Source organism: Amblyomma mixtum, chromosome 5, assembly GCF_055824585.1.
Source record: "Amblyomma mixtum isolate Tamu chromosome 5, ASM5582458v1, whole genome shotgun sequence".
NCBI classification, from domain to species: Eukaryota; Metazoa; Arthropoda; class Arachnida; order Ixodida; family Ixodidae; genus Amblyomma; species Amblyomma mixtum.
Window position 1 is genome coordinate 103,115,923 of NC_143016.1, and position 17,228 is coordinate 103,133,150.

Below are 17,228 nucleotides of genomic sequence, written 5' to 3' on the forward strand. Positions count from 1 at the left end.
AAGCAAACCATGGAGCCTACTTTTGACAAAGGCTGTACGTCACATCACATCACATGACCTGACGTGACCTGACCTGGCGTGAAATAGCATCGCATCGCATCGCATCTCATCACATCATGTCATGTTGCGTCACTGCAAAGCATAACACAGCACAGCACAATACAGCGCAGTGCAAAAATAGAGATATACTTTAAATACAATAAATGTAACAGGAAGGCAGAATGGTACATATACTCCTGGTATTGTCTGACGCCTACTTGGCATTTTGACGACGGCGCCATTTTGCAGTTGTTTACGCCACAGGGCTTTTTCCAGCTCAATTTCACCCGGAGTTCGGTGAGCCCCGTTTCATACAGAAGATAAGAAAACAAAAAAAAAACAAAAATTCTTAAGCAAACACCTTAAAATTCTCACCTCAGTTTGCTGTTAAATCTTGCACCTTATTTTTCGAATCCATTTGTTTTCGCGTCCATGTGGCCGAAAATTTCGGTAGAAAGGTATAAAAGCGTCATATTTCCATTAAAGAATCTATTTTTGCTTATGAAATGGTGCCAGATCCTGCGGTCAAGGGCTCCGCAATTCACATCACAAAGACGCGGCCAACCGCATCGATCAGTGTCGGAAACGCGCTTAAATCAGCGACCTTATCGCTTGCATGATGCTCAGAAACCTGCACTGTTTTTTTTAAGGAAAGTTTTAAAGTGAATATTGTTTTTTTTTTCTTTTTTTTGGACCAATTGTCTGCCCCTCAGAGGCCCAAACAATAGTCGACCGAAAGGATAGTTTCTAGCTTTTCCGAGCTGCACAGTGCTTCGATGGGAGGCGATTTATTCAAAATCGTTCGCTTTGGATGCTAATAAATTCATGGGATCTCTCCTCACCGTCCCTCTCTTTATCAATTCCGAGAGAATTGGCGATGGAGGATTGCAGCTACGCCAGATGAAGACTTTTTCTTTGCCCCGACTTGGCTTCATTTCCGCCTCTTAGGTTTTCTTTCCTACATATTTCGTTGTGTTCGCAAGCACCAAACACGCAATTTTCCTTGAATGTTACTCTTTGCTAGTTTTCCTTTTTTTAATGTAGGCCCTAGTGATCTTTCACCTGAGTGTGATTTCAAGGCACCATCATTTTAGCGGGAGTGTCAGAGAGGTATTTTTCCGTTGCGTGTAGTGCACGAAAACGTTCAAAGTCGCTCCAATTCAGCCATGTCTGGGTTAGTTAAGACACCTTGAATACAATCTTTCCGTTCCTTTTTCGTATGGAGACGTTTGTTCTCATAGAAAAGCAATACAAGGTTATCTTTATGGCATATACAAACATAAATGTGCGCACGATGTGAGCTGCGAAAACCACGGAGCATTCAGTTGCGCTATCCGAGCGCTGTTGCTTGCCAACCCGTTGAACAACCTAAAAATATGCAGTTCCCTGTTAAGTTTTAGAAAACCTTTAGTGGAAAGTCAAGCACATTGGTTCTGACACCACCATCACTATTTCCTCCACAGTCGTGATGAGCCTAATAACGTCCACTGCAGGGAAAAGGCCACTTCCATTGATCGCCCGCCAACTAATCTTTGTTGCTATACTGTGTCCAATCCGCCGCGGTGGCTCAGCGGTTACGGCACTTTGCTGCTGACCCGAAAGACACGGGTTCGATCCCGGCCGCGGCGGTTAAATTTCGATGAAGGCGAAATTCTAGAGGCCCGTGTACTGTGCGATGTCAGTGCACGTTAAGAACTCCAGGTGGTCGAAATTTCCGGAGCCCTTCACTACGGCGTCTCTCATAGCCTGAGTGGCTTTGGGCCGTTAAACCCCATAAACCAAACGAAACCAAGAAAAGTGAAAAATTCTGCGACGACTCGGGAATGACCACTCTGTTTGTCCATGCAAGGCATCCGTCGTCTATACTCAGCTCCAGTCGGCGCGTCCAGAACGGTTTCAGCTCATCAGACAGCTTGTGGCCAGCCATGCCATATCATTTCCCGAACAGTGCTCAGTAGTTTATCTCGCCTTATTTGTCGTTCCAGATCCTTTGCCGTCAATGGTAACTCGTTCAAAGACGAAAAAGTGGCGGGGGCTTAGCACTGTGTAAGGCAGCGTCCTATATCTGCATATGTGTGTGGACAGTTTGACCATCGAGATGTGGAAGTGTACCGGAACAAATAAAGTTTGGCTGGTGAATATAGAAGATTAAATTGTATTCGGCGAAGAATGCGAGTTCACGGTTCTATAGAGATGGGTGTGGCAGGGGTAAATCAGCTAAGTTCATTTTTTGCTGCGTGCAGTATTTGTCGACAGTGAGTTTGTAAGCCCTGACCGCCTGCTCCGTCGGTGGGCTCGTCCATGGGATCCCTAGCGCCCGGTGTATAGACCAGAATATTGAGCCTCTCCCGGGCGCGGCCATTTTGCACCGACTGGCGCGCCACGGTGCGGGCGTTTCTTTGGGGACTGCGGGGCTGCGGCAGTTTCGCGGCCGCGCCTGCATATAGCCGCGCTTCGGGCGCTAAAAAAACATTGTCGAGCATACTTCCGCTGCGTGGCTGTGTTGCAGGAAGTATTTACGTTATCAAAGCGATAACATTGACGCGTTTTAATGACATTTAGTTTGACATTCAGGTTAACTGTGCCGGCGCTTAGAACGCGCTCGTGCTTATATCGAATTCCGTCTTGGTGCTCGACCGCAAAGAAACTTTTTGTTCAATATCAAGCATTAGGTGTGCGGCTTGCATGCAGTTCCAATTCCCATGCACTCTTATTCCTTCCTGCCGGCCGGCCATAAAGCCCCTCCCCCTCCTTCCACAAACAGAGCTTTCTTGTCGCCGCGCCAGTTTATCAACAAATTACCGCTGTGAGCTCAACTTAGTCGCAGCGCCAACAGAAAACAAATTTTGTCATGGTTTATGTAACCTGGTGCATAAAAACATACTTTCGCTTAAAGATATGAGCAGCTAATCCAGCTTTCACTAATTCTGAAGTCCGAAGTCGCGTTATTTTATTCAGGAGCTCTCGCTGCGTGTGACAGCGTTGCGTAGCCGTTTGGCTAAGTGTGGAAAATGTAATGAAATCGCGCATAGTATTTTCCTATGAATAAGGTAGATACCGCACCGCTGCGTTGGCTCAGTGGTTACGGCTCTGGCCCAAAAGACGCAAGGTTCGATCCCGGCCGCGGCGGCCGAATTTCGATGGAGGCGAAGTTCTAGAGGCCCGTGTACTGTGCGGTGTCAGTGCACGTTAAAGAACCCCAGGTGGTCGAAATTTCCGGAGCCCTTCACTACGGCATCCCTCATAGCCTGAGTCGCTTTGGGACGTAAAACCTTAATAAACCAAACCAACTAGTGTAGATAGATACCAACAGCAGAAAGATACTATGGATAAATCTTTACCCCCCAAATCCCTCTGACATGCGAGCGGAAAAAGCAGCTGAAATCGGTAGCGGTCGTGCTTACAATCCTGTGCATGAAATGTGTTTAATGGGAACAAGAGCAAGCTCAGCGCAAGGATGCCGGACACGTACTGGTGATCGAAAACACGCGCTTCGTCGGGACAACCTTCAGTCTGCAGCTCGCCTATCCAGTTACTACTCCACTGAGTCAAATCAATAGATCTACATTCTTATGTATACAATTATCATAGATGATATCGCACGTAAAAGGCGACAACAAACGACACGACAGCGCAGAAATCTGCTTAGAAGTGCCGGTTTCCAGTCCGTACACTACGTGGTCGACTACCCTTGGATGTCACGTTAACAAGTAACTGCGCGCAAGATAACCGCAGTACTGTCTGGTAGAGGGAAAATGTGAGTAGTGACGCACAGCACACACCCTCATACGTTAGCTGATAGAGCCCAATAACGGCAGAAGCGAACACGTAAACATGCGTTCTACGCGCGGCGCCGGCGCGACCCGCAGTCCCTCGGGCCGCGCACGCCGACAGATGGCGACTGGTGTCGAGAGTAGGAGCGCGCCCGCAGCCTGCGTGCGAGGGTAAAAAAGTATCGCAGGCAAGCTGGTGAGCCAGGTCATTGCCGGGAATGCCCATGTGACCAGGGATCCACAGAAGGGTCACCGATCGTGAGCTCAATGCTGCGAGAGCGGCATCTAAGGTCGATCAGGTAGGGAAGGGGAGGGCTCTTTCGTGGAAGGCGCGCACAGCTGCCTGCTGCGAGTCTGTATCAGGGTGTCGAACCGGAACCGAACCCGAACCCGAAACCGGAACCGAAACCGAATTTTTGCCCGGAACCGGAACCGAACCGAACCCATAATTTTTTCGCCATCTTGGAACTGAACCCGAACCGGAACGATTCAAAGGAACCGTTCCAAACCGGTTCGGGACCCAGTTCAGCCCCACTTTTTTTTTTGCATCTCGGCATACTTCTTGTTTTCGGACAAAATGAGATGATCTAGCGCATAGACTTATCCACCCAAAGCTGTCTGCGGTGGGAAGTGCGAAAATTGAACCCAGTATATGCGACAGCAAACTTATAGGAAGTCTGGCACGCTTTTGTAATGTACTACCACCAATTCTTTGTACTTCAGGTTTATGTGAAATCTTGAGTTATTATTCCTCCCTTTTGCATATTTGCGTAAATCTTTATTCAAATTGTTAGGACTGCTCGAACTCAATAAAGTACTATAGACACCAAATTTTTGCTTGCGTGCTTTCTTCTTTGAAACGATGCGTTAGACATTGGTGTACACGAAGCGCCGCGTGTTATTCACCAACACACAATAAATAATTTATATTTGAATTTCTTCATGACCCTCTTTCGGTCTCACCAACAGAGCGTTGGCTGTGACGTGTAGAGGAAATTAGGTCGCGTGAGGCGCAATAAAACGGCAATATAACTGTTGATACATCGTTCGTTATAATTATAGGTCCTGAAGCCGGCTGAATTAAGTGCTATAGTGGGTCAAAACAACGTATCAGCGTTTGTATTAGTTTTCCCGTGCTTCACGTGACCTAATGTTGAACGCACGTCACAGCCATCATTCGGTTGATGAAACCGGGACAGCATTGGAGAAAAAAAATATTTTCTAAATTATTTAGAGGTAGTAGGCGAATACCACACAGTGGTCTATGTATTCTAATATCTACGGCGTCATTTAAAAGGACAAAGCACGCAATAAAACTGGGTGTCTATAGTCATTTAAGCACCGATTGAGAATGCCTTCCCTTTCTTTGCGTCATTTCCCACCAATAGATGAAATATTAGCCCGAGGATCCAACAACATTGTGATGGTGGTTTTTGAGGAAAGGAAATGGCGCTGTAACTGTCTCACTTCTTGATGGACACCGGAACCGCGCCGTAAGAGAGGGAGGAAGGTGGGAGTGAGAGAAAAAAGAGAAACAGGTGCAGTAGGGGAGGCCTCCGGAAAAAATTCTGTTGTTGTGACTGAGAGAAGGATGAAAAGGAAATTGCACGGGCCTGCCTACTGGCTCGAGCCAAGCCACCACCGCTGCCACGTGCAGACAGAGCAGTTAAAAGATCAGAGGAAAGAGAAAAAAAAGAAAGACGCGCGTCGCAGCAACAACCGCGTCCGCCGGAGCGGACGCTGCTAAAAAAGCATATAAGCGGCCGAAGCCGCACTCGCCGAAGCGAGGACAGATACACTCCACTCCGGAAAAATTTCTACTAGCTGGGGATCCTTAAAGAGCAACTGCATAGGCTTTAGAAATCGACGAGCTTAATAGGGTCGAATGTGTGGACCTTCCAGGTAAAGTATGCGAAGTCCTTTTAGCCTGACATTTGAAACGATGACGTAATCACCAATTAAAATTGCGACGGCCTTCAAGCTTCTCCGCAGCGCACAACGCTAAGTGGGGGACGCAGGATGACGTCATAGAAGGCATCGATACATTTCCAGCGCATAAGCGCCTGCTTTGAAAGAAAAAAATCAACGCCACCGAAGGCAAAGCCCGCCGAACGTTTTTTGGCAGCGTCCAACGAGGCACGGCAGGTCGTGGCTGACGGCAGCGGCAGTTTGAAAACATACCTTCCGTGACGTCACACTGAACTTCCCCGCACTCCTCCGTTGCTGTGAAGACAAGTGCAAAATTTAATCGTCGATTAAGTAACTATTTCAAATGGTAGGGCAAAATACTTAGCATGTTTTACGTACAGCCTATATAGGTTTGAATCCATGCGTATCACGAAATTCTCAAAAAAGTAGCGCAGTTGCCCTTCAACGTGCACTGAGATCGCGCAGCACACGGTGCCTTTTGCGCTTCGCCTCCGTCGAAACGTGGCCACCGGGGCCACGCAACCCCCGGGTACACCGAATAAGTAACCAAGCGCTCTAACCACTAAGCCACCGCAGTGAGCAGTGCAACATTTACTTTTGTAGGCGCTCATTGTCTCAGAGAGCAGGTTCTAAATAAAACCCCTCAAGATGTAGGGCAACAAAGAAAAAAAAAATGACTCAATGGCTGTGGACCTCGGCTGTTGATTCTAAAAATACAAAAACCAGCGTGCTCTGTCAGACGCCGAAAATCCCCAGCTGGTCTCCGTTAATCTGGAGCCCTCCACTACACCGTCTATCCTATAGGCCCAATGTCTACTCGACGCGTTAAACCCGAGGTATTACCACTAGTATTACCAAAAGAAGGATGTATAAATTTTTTTTAGAATCCTTTTTTTTAGAATCCGCATATTCTTTTTTGCGCACGACGGAAATATGCAACGAAAGGTGGGTTCTTGGCAACGGTGGAGATGTACTAATAAAAAAATTAAATACCGAATACTCAAAAGGGCAATGCGCAAATATATGCGCTCGCTGGCTTGCGATAGTGACTACGCCCAGAAATATGCTACTGCGATTAAATGTAACTGCGATAAAGTGATTTCATTATGCCGATTCGCTGAAATCATTCTGCTTCTAAGAAAAAATTGCTGCCAGTCGCCAGCGCGCGGCTCCATCCGCTGTTTCACTGCTCGATCTTGAATTCTCTGTCTGGCGACTTATGATTGTTGGCGTTTTTTTTTCGTACAACGCTTGGGCGACTCAATACGTTCAGCCTTCACAACAATCTGCCTCGGCTATAACGGGTACAGGTGGGTGAGGGGGAGTGGGGAGAGGGGTGAAAGTTTTTGAAGCTGCATTTTTACCAGTGAATGCCAGGATGTGCGCCCACCGGAGTGTGCATCAATAATGGAGGCTGCAAGCACGCACCCCCCCCCCCCCCCCAACACACACACGCACACGCACGCACGCACACACACACACACACACACACACACACACACACACACACACACACACACGCACGCACACACACACAAACACACACACACACACACACACACACACACACACGCGCGCGCGCGCGCGCGCGCACGCACACGCGCACACACGCACGCACGCACACACATACAGCGCGGTTATTTTTGGGAAAGCAAGCCATACTGTTAACGCAGAAAAAGAACAACTAAAAGAGTATGCATACTCTATCCTCTGACTTCGAGTGGGATTCGTACCAATGGCGGCGCAACAGAAAACTGTTTACAGATGTTTCAGGCTACTCGGCTATCTTCTAGGCTTCTTTTTATGGTTGTTGCGTGGAATATTTGGAACCTCTCTGACCCTCCTCATGCCTTACTTGACCGCGTCAAATTCAGCGATCTCGGCATAAGGCCTCATGCCAGCACAACTCCCTTTCTCCGCCCGCATATGGAAATTCCAGACGGTGCACACGTCAAGAAAGGGGAACCAGTCAGGAGGTTGAACTTGCGCAGCGTATTCCTTCTGCGTTCAAGTGCACTGTTGTCTGAACAGTGACCTCGTTGAATGCGGCGGTTCTGCGTGTTCATCCATCATGCGGGTTTTCCACACGCTAACCGGTCCTATCAACACGACGAGTTCGCACGGAATTCCGAAGTTTTTCGTCGCAGATATAAATGTTTTAAAGAAATGTATGATGTGAATGGGTTTTTTGAGAGACTGTTTAGTATGTCCCAAAAGAACACAGCATCACGACAAAATTATCATTTTATTTCTTTTTACGTGGGTTCGATCCCGGCCCCGGCGGCTGAATTTCTTTGGAGGAGAAATTCGAGGCCCGTGTACTGTGCGATGTCAGTGCACGTTAAAGAACCCCAGGTGGTCGAAATTTCCGGAGCCCTCCACTACGGCGTCTCTCATAGCCTTAGTCGCTTTGGGACGTTAAACCCCATAAACCATAAACCATAAACCATTTTATTTCTTAAATTGTCTCTCGTTGCTCGCACAGGTAGAAATGCACTAACCACGGCACAAACGTCCCTTTGGCACGAATGTTCGTCCTAACATGTAAGGTCCATGTCTGAAGCGTGGAAAAAGTTTTTGTGGCCGATTGAAACTACAGTCGAGCCCACTTATAACAAAGCTGACGGTCACGCGGCTTCCGTTCGTTATATCCGATGTTCGTGGCAAGTGGATTCTTCGTACCAAAAATACTAAGCCAAAAATACTAAGGCCGCTAAAAGTGGCGTTTATTATAAAACTGCGTTATGCGTGCGTACTTGTGCAAAGCAGAGACTTCCGCGGCTCCTTCCAGGCTATATATAGGGCGGTCATTTAATCCTCGTTAAGACCTTGCGGCCAACTATCAAATTTAGGGACGAGGTATAACTAATCATGGATGAAGTGTGCATAGCAACTGGTGGCAGGTCGGCCACATAAACGAGATTCCTGGCAGTAGGGAAAGATCGCTCTTGGTGTTAAACGTCTCCGTCAGAGCAGGCGCTTCTGCGATTTTGTGGTCCGCAGGAACGTAGTTATCCGAGGAAACATCTGGTCGGCTATGGATCAACGAAGTGTTGCCAGAAATCTGCATGCGTCTGGTCACGTGTGTTTCGAGCTGCTTCTGTCGTTTGGGCTGATGCAGCGACGAAGTAGCGCAGCGCTTGTGGCGCAAAATGCATCCGTTGCACTGTCCGCTGTATGACAACGCCTGCACATGGTAGCCGCGCAAAAGATGGAGACGACTGGGCAGGCTATGCATACCATGTGACCGGCATGGCCAGCAAGGATTTCAAAATTATCAAATCGCCGCTGTTAGTTGATCCGCGACCATGGTCAGTAGCTTCGCTTTCGACAATAGCCCCGTCTCACGCGCATCGCGCTTCTTCCATTCGGGATGCTTTGCCGAGCCGGCGAACGTGTAGGCAATGATTGCTTTCGTAGGCCATCTACGGGGGTTTTCTTGCAAGCATGTCCTGAAAAGACAGGCGAGCATTTAGTCGCCTATTAAGCATTGCTGCCGGAAAGGGGTCGTTTGTAGTTTTGAAAATAAATGCCTGGAACAAGTTGATGGACAAATGATGCACGCCATATTAACCACTCTTTATCACTCTGTCAAGGTTGCAAAAAATTCTTTTGACGCAAAGGTTCCCTTTGATAGCGCCCAGGAAAAGTCGCAAACATTCAGTGTAGTGCAAGTTGTGGGGACGCTTTCGTCCCCTGCGTTCGCTTTCCCTCAACGCGCTAGTTCCCTGTGGTTAGCTCCTCCGCAAAGCACTCCTCTCGGTTCGGTGACTTTCCACTAACAGGGGAGGGCGCTCGCGTCGCAGCGACACCAGCGCCACGGATGGCGTTTTGCTGCGCGCTCGCGGGGAGCTACGGGGTCTCTTCTCCCTCGGCAACGGGAAGCGAACGGACGTTTCGCTCGCAGCTTCGCTCTTCGTCGACGGGCGCCTCGGTCGGAACTTACTCCCGCCGAGCTCGTCCCGCTCGACCTCGGAGTTTATCCCTTTGCCCTCGCGTGGGCGGACGTTCGCTCGTAGCCGTGCTGGTGAGTCGGACATCCTAGATTCCTCAGTGTATTTTGTTGCTAGCTGGCGTTATTGTTGCTATAGCAATAAATGCCTTGTTTGTGTCAGCCAGTGTGTCGTTCCTTTGTTCCCGTAGAGCACGGCCCGCCGTGGTCGGCGTGCGCTCAGTAGCGTACGCGACCACGGGGTGGGGTCAGCGCGGTTTTGAACCATGTCAGCCGCGCTTAAGCGGGGAATACGTATTTATCCCCCAGTTTCAACCCCACATCTGGCAGCCCAACGTGGGGCCTGCTCTTGGAACATTGGACGACAGTCTGTTCGGTTCGAGGAACGCTCTTTGTCCGGACTTGACAAGTGCTAGGCCTAGAGTGAATTTTGATCGCTAGGACCTGCGGCATGCTTTCTTGAGTGCGAGGTGTATTGCGCTGCGGCATGTTTGAACTTTTCGACATGCGCAGCATGTTTTTTTTGTGAAGTTTTCTTCCTGGAGTTTCTTCAAGAACCACTTGGTCCGCATCAAGGGAGCGCGAGGCCTAGCGCCCGCGGAGTTGCCGAGCCCGAAGCGAGTGAGTACGGAAGCCGCGTGGGTGGTCCGAGTTTTCTGTATATATTTTCTCGCTGTCTCTTTTTCGACTCTGGGAGTCGCGGCTCTGGGAGCCGGGTGGCCTGGGGCCACGGGTGCTGTTACGAGCTCGCTGGTATTGCAGCTCGGCACCGGGCGTTCCGACACCGTCCGATACGGTGGGCGCCGATCACTCAGCAGCTGCTTCGTGCAGTGAGCGGGGAGGACCACCCCACAACGCTGATGTCTCCTCGCGGCTGCGCGCACGAAACCCGTTTCGGGTCTTTCTTTTGTTGGGGGTCGTCGACCTTCACAGTGGTAGTGAGGTAGTGAGCGCACGCCGTGGTCGGCGTGCGCTCAGTAGCGTACGCGACCACGGGGTGGGGTCAGCGCGGTTTTGAACCATGTCAGCCGCGCTTAAGCGGGGAATACGTATTTATCCCCCAGTTTCAACCCCACAAAGTATATCTTCTTCCTCGCACGATGCTGCACTTGCAAGAATGTTGCAACTCAACGTCGCAACAAACATGTTGCCAATTTGTTTGGTTTGGATTGGTTTATTGGATCTTAACGTCCCAAAGCGACTCAGGCTATGAAAGACGCAGTAGTGAAGGGCTGCGGAAATTTCGACCACCTTGGGTTCTCTAACGTGCACTGACATCGCACAGTACAAAGGCCTTTAGAATTTCGCCTTCATCGAAATTCGTCCGCCACGGCCGGGATCGAACCCATGTCTTTCGAGTGAGCAGCCGAGCGCCGTAACCACTGAGCCACCGCGGCGGGGCTGTTGACAGCTTGTGTCCGTGCAAAAACGAAGCGTTTTCAACCCATCCGAGCGTGTGTTTTTTATGATACTATTTTTATCAGAAGAAAGGAGGTTGACGTCATGATAATAAGTCAATGTCGCAATTTCTTACTGTACTATAGTGAGAAGCCACGGTTAGCTGTGTTTTTGAAGATATTGAGCTATAGGGGTTCGGGATATACAACGTGAGTCACAAAGGCGATGTCGAATAGGTGATTTAAATAAAATATGTTTGGTAAGTTCTGGATGTTAGAGAGAGCCTGTGCTCCCATGAGGCTCTCGTTGGGCGGCGGATGGGCGGTGGAGGGATTCTCGCACATTTTCTTACCATTTAGTAATGGAAGGGGGACTGACAAGTCGGTTTCGGAGCGACGGAAAGGTGTCCGTCTGTATGTAGGTACCGATACATGGCAGTTTCGTTTCTCAGTAGTACACGGGAACGTAGAGGACGCGTGCGGCGGCAATCTTGAGGCCCCGTAAGTACACTGCGTACGAGAAAGTCTCAACTGACTCAAGCTTCAAGGGAGACCTATTACTCGCGCGACGGGGTCTTCCAAACTGCTCAAGCAGGAGGGTCTTGTAGTAGCAAAATTCACCGGCTTTTCGCCTTACACCTCATAAAGTGGATTATAGCGTATACATAGCCGATTTTCATTAATTTCGAGTTCATTTCATTTTGCGGCTCTTGCCGTAAATTTGTTTTTGCTGCGGACAATAAGTAAAACAGGTAAAATGAGAACATCTCGCATTAAACAATTTTTTCATGCTTACGTAACGCAGTAAACACGACAAAATGAAGACGGCAGAAGACACGAGCGCTGACTAACAGCTGAGTATTTTATTCTGGGAAAAGTATATAAAGGTGCAGGACTCAGAAAACCCCAAAAACAGAAGAACAAAGGTTAGAACTTAAAAACCATACTGCGCATGCACATCACAGTCGAGTCATGACGTCTTTTTCAACTAAATTCGGAGACTATCTTCCATAGCAGACGGCACTCCCCTATCTCCTGAACCTCCCACAATTGCCAAGAAAGCCTTACTCCTTATCTACCAAATTGATAGATGGTGAAGCAACGCACTCATCTGCTTCGCCCTTGATCATATAGGCCTCGACCAACTCCCTACATATGCAAACAGGGTTATTAAACAGGACACTTGTCTTATGTACTGGAGGAAGCTATCGTTACACTCGCTACAATACAAAGCCAAGTTGTACGACACCGCTACTTTTTTCACCCATCTGTGATGTTCGAACAAATCCTCATTGCTTCCCCACTTAGAAAGACAAGTCTCCTGTTTATTCACCCACACGAATTTGTAGGGAGGTGGTGGAGGCCTTTATGATCAGGAAAGAAGCAGATGAGCGTGTTGCTTCACCATCCATCAATTTGATAGATAAGGAGTCAGGCTTTCTTGGCAACTGTGTGAGGTCCAGGAGAGAGCGGAGTGCTGTCTACTATGGAATATAGTCTTCGTATTTCGTTTAAAAGATGTCATGACTCAACTATGATGTGCATGCGCAGTATGGTTTCTTAGTTTTAATCTTTGTTTTTCTGTTTTTTTGATTTTTCACTGTGTCCTGCGCCTTCATAAACTTTTCCGAGAATGTAATAACCAGTTGTTAGTCCGCGTCTGTGTCGTCTCCAGTCTCCCTTTTGTCCTGTTTACTGCACTACTTAAGCATGAACATTCCCGTAGACAAATATTTGCATTTTTATTTTGTATACCGATGTGCCAGAAGAAAGAAAACGCATAGCAGGATTGACTGAAACTCATCTGCGTTTTAATTTTTTTTTGTCCTGAACCCGTTTGAACCGGTTCGGGACGGTCCGAACCGGTTCGAACCGGAACGGAATGGCCCTCTGGAGCCGAACCCGGAACTGAACCCGAAAGGCGTGAACCCGAACCGAACCCGAAAAAATGCCGGTTCGACACCCTGGTCTGTATAGACAACGTACGCGGGGGCGGGGGGTAAGGTGCAAAGTGTGTGATGACGTCGGCGATCCCGTGTATTTCTAGTGCGAGAGTGGAGGGTGGGGAGGTGTATGGACCGGTTGTGTGAGTGCTGGTTGTAGAGCGGGAAGGGTGGAAGAAGAACACTGCTGTGGAGCCCGCGGTTTCCGTGAGGCGCCTGTGCAGGCCACCGCCGTAGTGTCCAGGGTGCCTTGTAGTTGTATGCGCATGCTTGGCGGCGGCCTGCTTATGTGTGGGCGGACATGTTGTGTGGAATGGGTGCGAGGCGGAGGTTAGGGGGTAGATAGGAGACTGCGGTGGGTCTGGGAAGGAGATGGATGCGTAAGGAGTCTGGGATAGTATCCACCGCCGAGTTGGTGAGCTGTATAGGTGGATGATTTGTCTCTCCCGGTGGCGGTTAAGGGGGGCTTGAAGGGAGTGGAAAAGGCCTGTTCTGTACAGGGTGTCCGTGGAAGCCTGAGTGGGGAGTCCTAGTGTTGCTTTGTATAGTGTATTGAGGGCCTGGATTAGTTTGTCTTCTTGTGTGCCGGTAAGGAGACAGTAAGGGATGTAGTACAGGAATTTGTTCAGGGCCAGAGCTTGAGCAAGGCGGCATAGCGTGTGTCTCGGAGTGGCTGGCATGTTTAAAACTACGCGGCGAAGTAAGTGTGTGATTGTGCGGCATGTGCTTATCGACTGATTGATGGCAGAGGTGAAAGTGTTGGAGGTCAGAGGCATATATTCAGGACGCGACAAAAGTCGACGCGGAGGATGAACTGTCCGGCGAGGGTGAGGGAGATGGAGTGGTTCGTCGTCCGTTGATATTTGCTGCTTGTTATGAGTAGAAGTTCAAATTTCTCCGGAGCGGGTTGCAATCCCGCTCGGGAGAGGTGTGTGGAAATGGTGTTAAGTGCCCGTTGGAGTGTGGTTTAGACCCCTCCCGGTGAGTCATTGGTGAAGCACAAGGTGAGACCGTCTGCATAGAAGAGGAAATGGAAGTCGGGAATATCGGCTAGGGTCCGGGTGAGCGAGACTTTGCCCAGGTTAAAGAGAATGGGAGAGAGGACGGCACCTTGTGGAGTGCCACGAGTGAGTGTTAAGGGGTGAGACAGTTTGTCGAGATAAGCGGATACGGGCGGAGCGGTATAGAGGAAAGCTTTTATATAATTTTACATGTTGTGTAAGCACTGTGTGTCAGCTAGTATGGTGAGGATGTGGTCGTGTGATATGTAGTCGAAAGCCTTGCATATGTCAACTGTTACTAAGGCTTTGACCTTCGCAGCGTCTGGAGCATACGTATTAAAGAAGGTGTGTTGAAGGAGAAGGAAAAGGTTTGGTTGGATAGTGCTGGGCGAAAGAAAATGAGGGTGAGGGGGATACAGTCGTTGGTCTGAAGTAAAGTCACTGGAACTCTGAAAGTACCGCAACCAGCGGGCGGCGCGCAGGCAACATTGGGGTGTTGTTGCCAGAGGTGGTCCAGCGCGGCGAGAGCGTCGTCTGCTAGGCGAAGAAAGTCTCCCTTGCGGCGGCCTTGTTCATCGGTTTTGCGCAAACATTAATGAAAGTATTCATGATTGAGGGCTTAGATGAGGTGAGGGTTTCGAAAACCTTGAAAGCGTTACACGACAGCTGCGCAGCCTCTCGTATTCTTGAGCCCACGGGTGTGAGCTAACAACGCAAGAAGCAGGCTTGTCCTATCGCTTCCGCGAGAGGCTCGCAAATGCATGTTTTCGGGACCCGGAAAACTTTAAAGCCGGCAGGCTGCGTACATACCAGCGGGATATAGAAAAAACTTTAGTAAATCGGTTCACTTGGAAGTCTGCTGCGTATAAAACGTTCCCTTTACGCTTACTGTTTCCTGCCGCCTGTTCTTACCTCCGTGTGGTCAGTAGCCGGTCGGAGGCTTGTGGGAGGCAGTTGGGCGACCCTAAAGTCGACGAGCTCTCCGAAATCTCGTAAAGCAACGTCTCCGAAGAAATTTATAGCTGTCACACTCACACAGACACACGACGCACAGAGACACGCACACAGACACACGCGGTGCACAAAGACACGCGCGCACACAGATACGCACGCAGACACACGCACTGACAGACACATACACGCACGCACACACACAGACACACGTGGTGCACAGATACGCACGCAGACACACTCACTGACAGACACGCATGCACAGACACACGCACGCACACAGACACACGCGGTGCACAGATGCGCACGCAGACACACGCACTGACAGAGACACGCATACACAGACACACGCACGCACACAGACACACGCGGTGCACAGATACGCACGCAGATACACGCACGCACACAGACACACGCGGTGCACAGATACGCACGCAGACACATGCACTGGCAGAGACACGCATACACAGACACACGCACGCACACAGACAAACGCGCGCGCAGCACACTGCGCGCACCATGGCGCGCACACAGATACAGGCGCGCGCAGACACACACGCGCGCGCACAGAGACAGGCACACGCACGCAGACATACGCTCAGATAGAGGCACAGACACGCGCGCGCACACGCACACAGAAACACGCACGCACACAGACAGACACACACGCACACAGATGCGATACTGAACGTGCTACTTCGTAAAACACGCAGTCCAACCCCATCGGAAGCACTGCGCCCCGTCGGCTCCTAGAGCGAGTGGACCATCTATGGAGGCGCCTAATCACGTGATCGCAACTGGCCAATAGGCGGCGCGGCGGCGAAGAGAAAACTATAGTGTACTAGATTAGGTAGAGAAAACTAAAGTCACTGGAACTCTGAAAGTACCGCAGCTGTTTTCTCTTCGCCGCCGCGCCGCCTATTGGCCAGTTGCGATCACGTGATTAGGCGCCTCCATAGATGGTCCACTCGCTCTAGGAGCCGACGGGGCGCAGTGCTTCCGATGGGGTTGGACTGCGTGTTTTACGAAGTAGCACGTTCAGTATCGCATCTGTGTGCGTGTGTGTCTGTCTGTGTGCGTGCGTGTTTCTGTGTGCGTGTGCGCGCGCGTGTCTGTGCCTCTATCTGAGCGTATGTCTGCGTGCGTGTGCCTGTCTCTGTGCGCGCGCGTGTGTGTCTGCGCGCGCCTGTATCTGTGTGCGCGCCATGGTGCGCGCAGTGTGCTGCGCGCGCGTTTGTCTCTGTGCGTGCGTGTGTCTGTGTATGCGTGTCTCTGCCAGTGCATGTGTCTGCGTGCGTATCTGTGCACCGCGTGTGTCTGTGTGCGTGTCTCTGTGCGTCGTGTGTCTGTGTGAGTGTGACAGCTATAAATTTCTTCGGAGACGTTGCTTTACGAGATTTCGGAGAGCTCGTCGACTTTAGGGTCGCCCAACTGCCTCCCACAAGCCTCCGACCGGCTACTGACCACACGGAGGTAAGAACAGGCGGCAGGAAACAGTAAGCGTAAAGGGAACGTTTTATACGCAGCAGACTTCCAAGTGAACCGATTTACTAAAGTTTTTTCTATATCCCGCTGGTATGTACGCAGCCTGCCGGCTTTAAAGTTTTCCGGGTCCCGAAAACATGCATTTGCGAGCCTCTCGCGGAAGCGATAGGACAAGCCTGCTTCTTGCGTTGTTAGCTCACACCCGTGGGCTCAAGAATACGAGAGGCTGCGCAGCTGTCGTGTAACGCTTTCAAGGTTTTCGAAACCCTCACCTCATCTAAGCCCTCAATCATGAATACTTTCATTAATGTTTGCGCAAAACCGATGAACAAGGCCGCCGCAAGGGAGACTTTCTTCGCCTAGCAGACGACGCTCTCGCCGCGCTGGACCACCTCTGGCAACAACACCCCAATGTTGCCTGCGCGCCGCCCGCTGGTTGCGGTACTTTCAGAGTTCCAGTGACTTTAGAGAAAACAGCTGCGGTACTTTCAGAGTTCCAGTGACTTTAGTCTGAAGATGGGAAGTGAGTCGGGCAAGCACCATGTACTCCATGAGCTTGCCCGCGCAGGAGGTGAGGGAAATAGGACGGATGTTATTGATGGTGGGGGTTTATTAGGTTTCTGTGTGAATGAATGAGACCAGGGAAATCAATGGGATATTAATAAAAGCAGAAAACCACATTCCGCCGGTGGGAAAAAGCCTTTTGTCGTTCTGGTTCTTTGGTTAACTGGTGTTCGCCACCTGCCATGTTGGGCAGG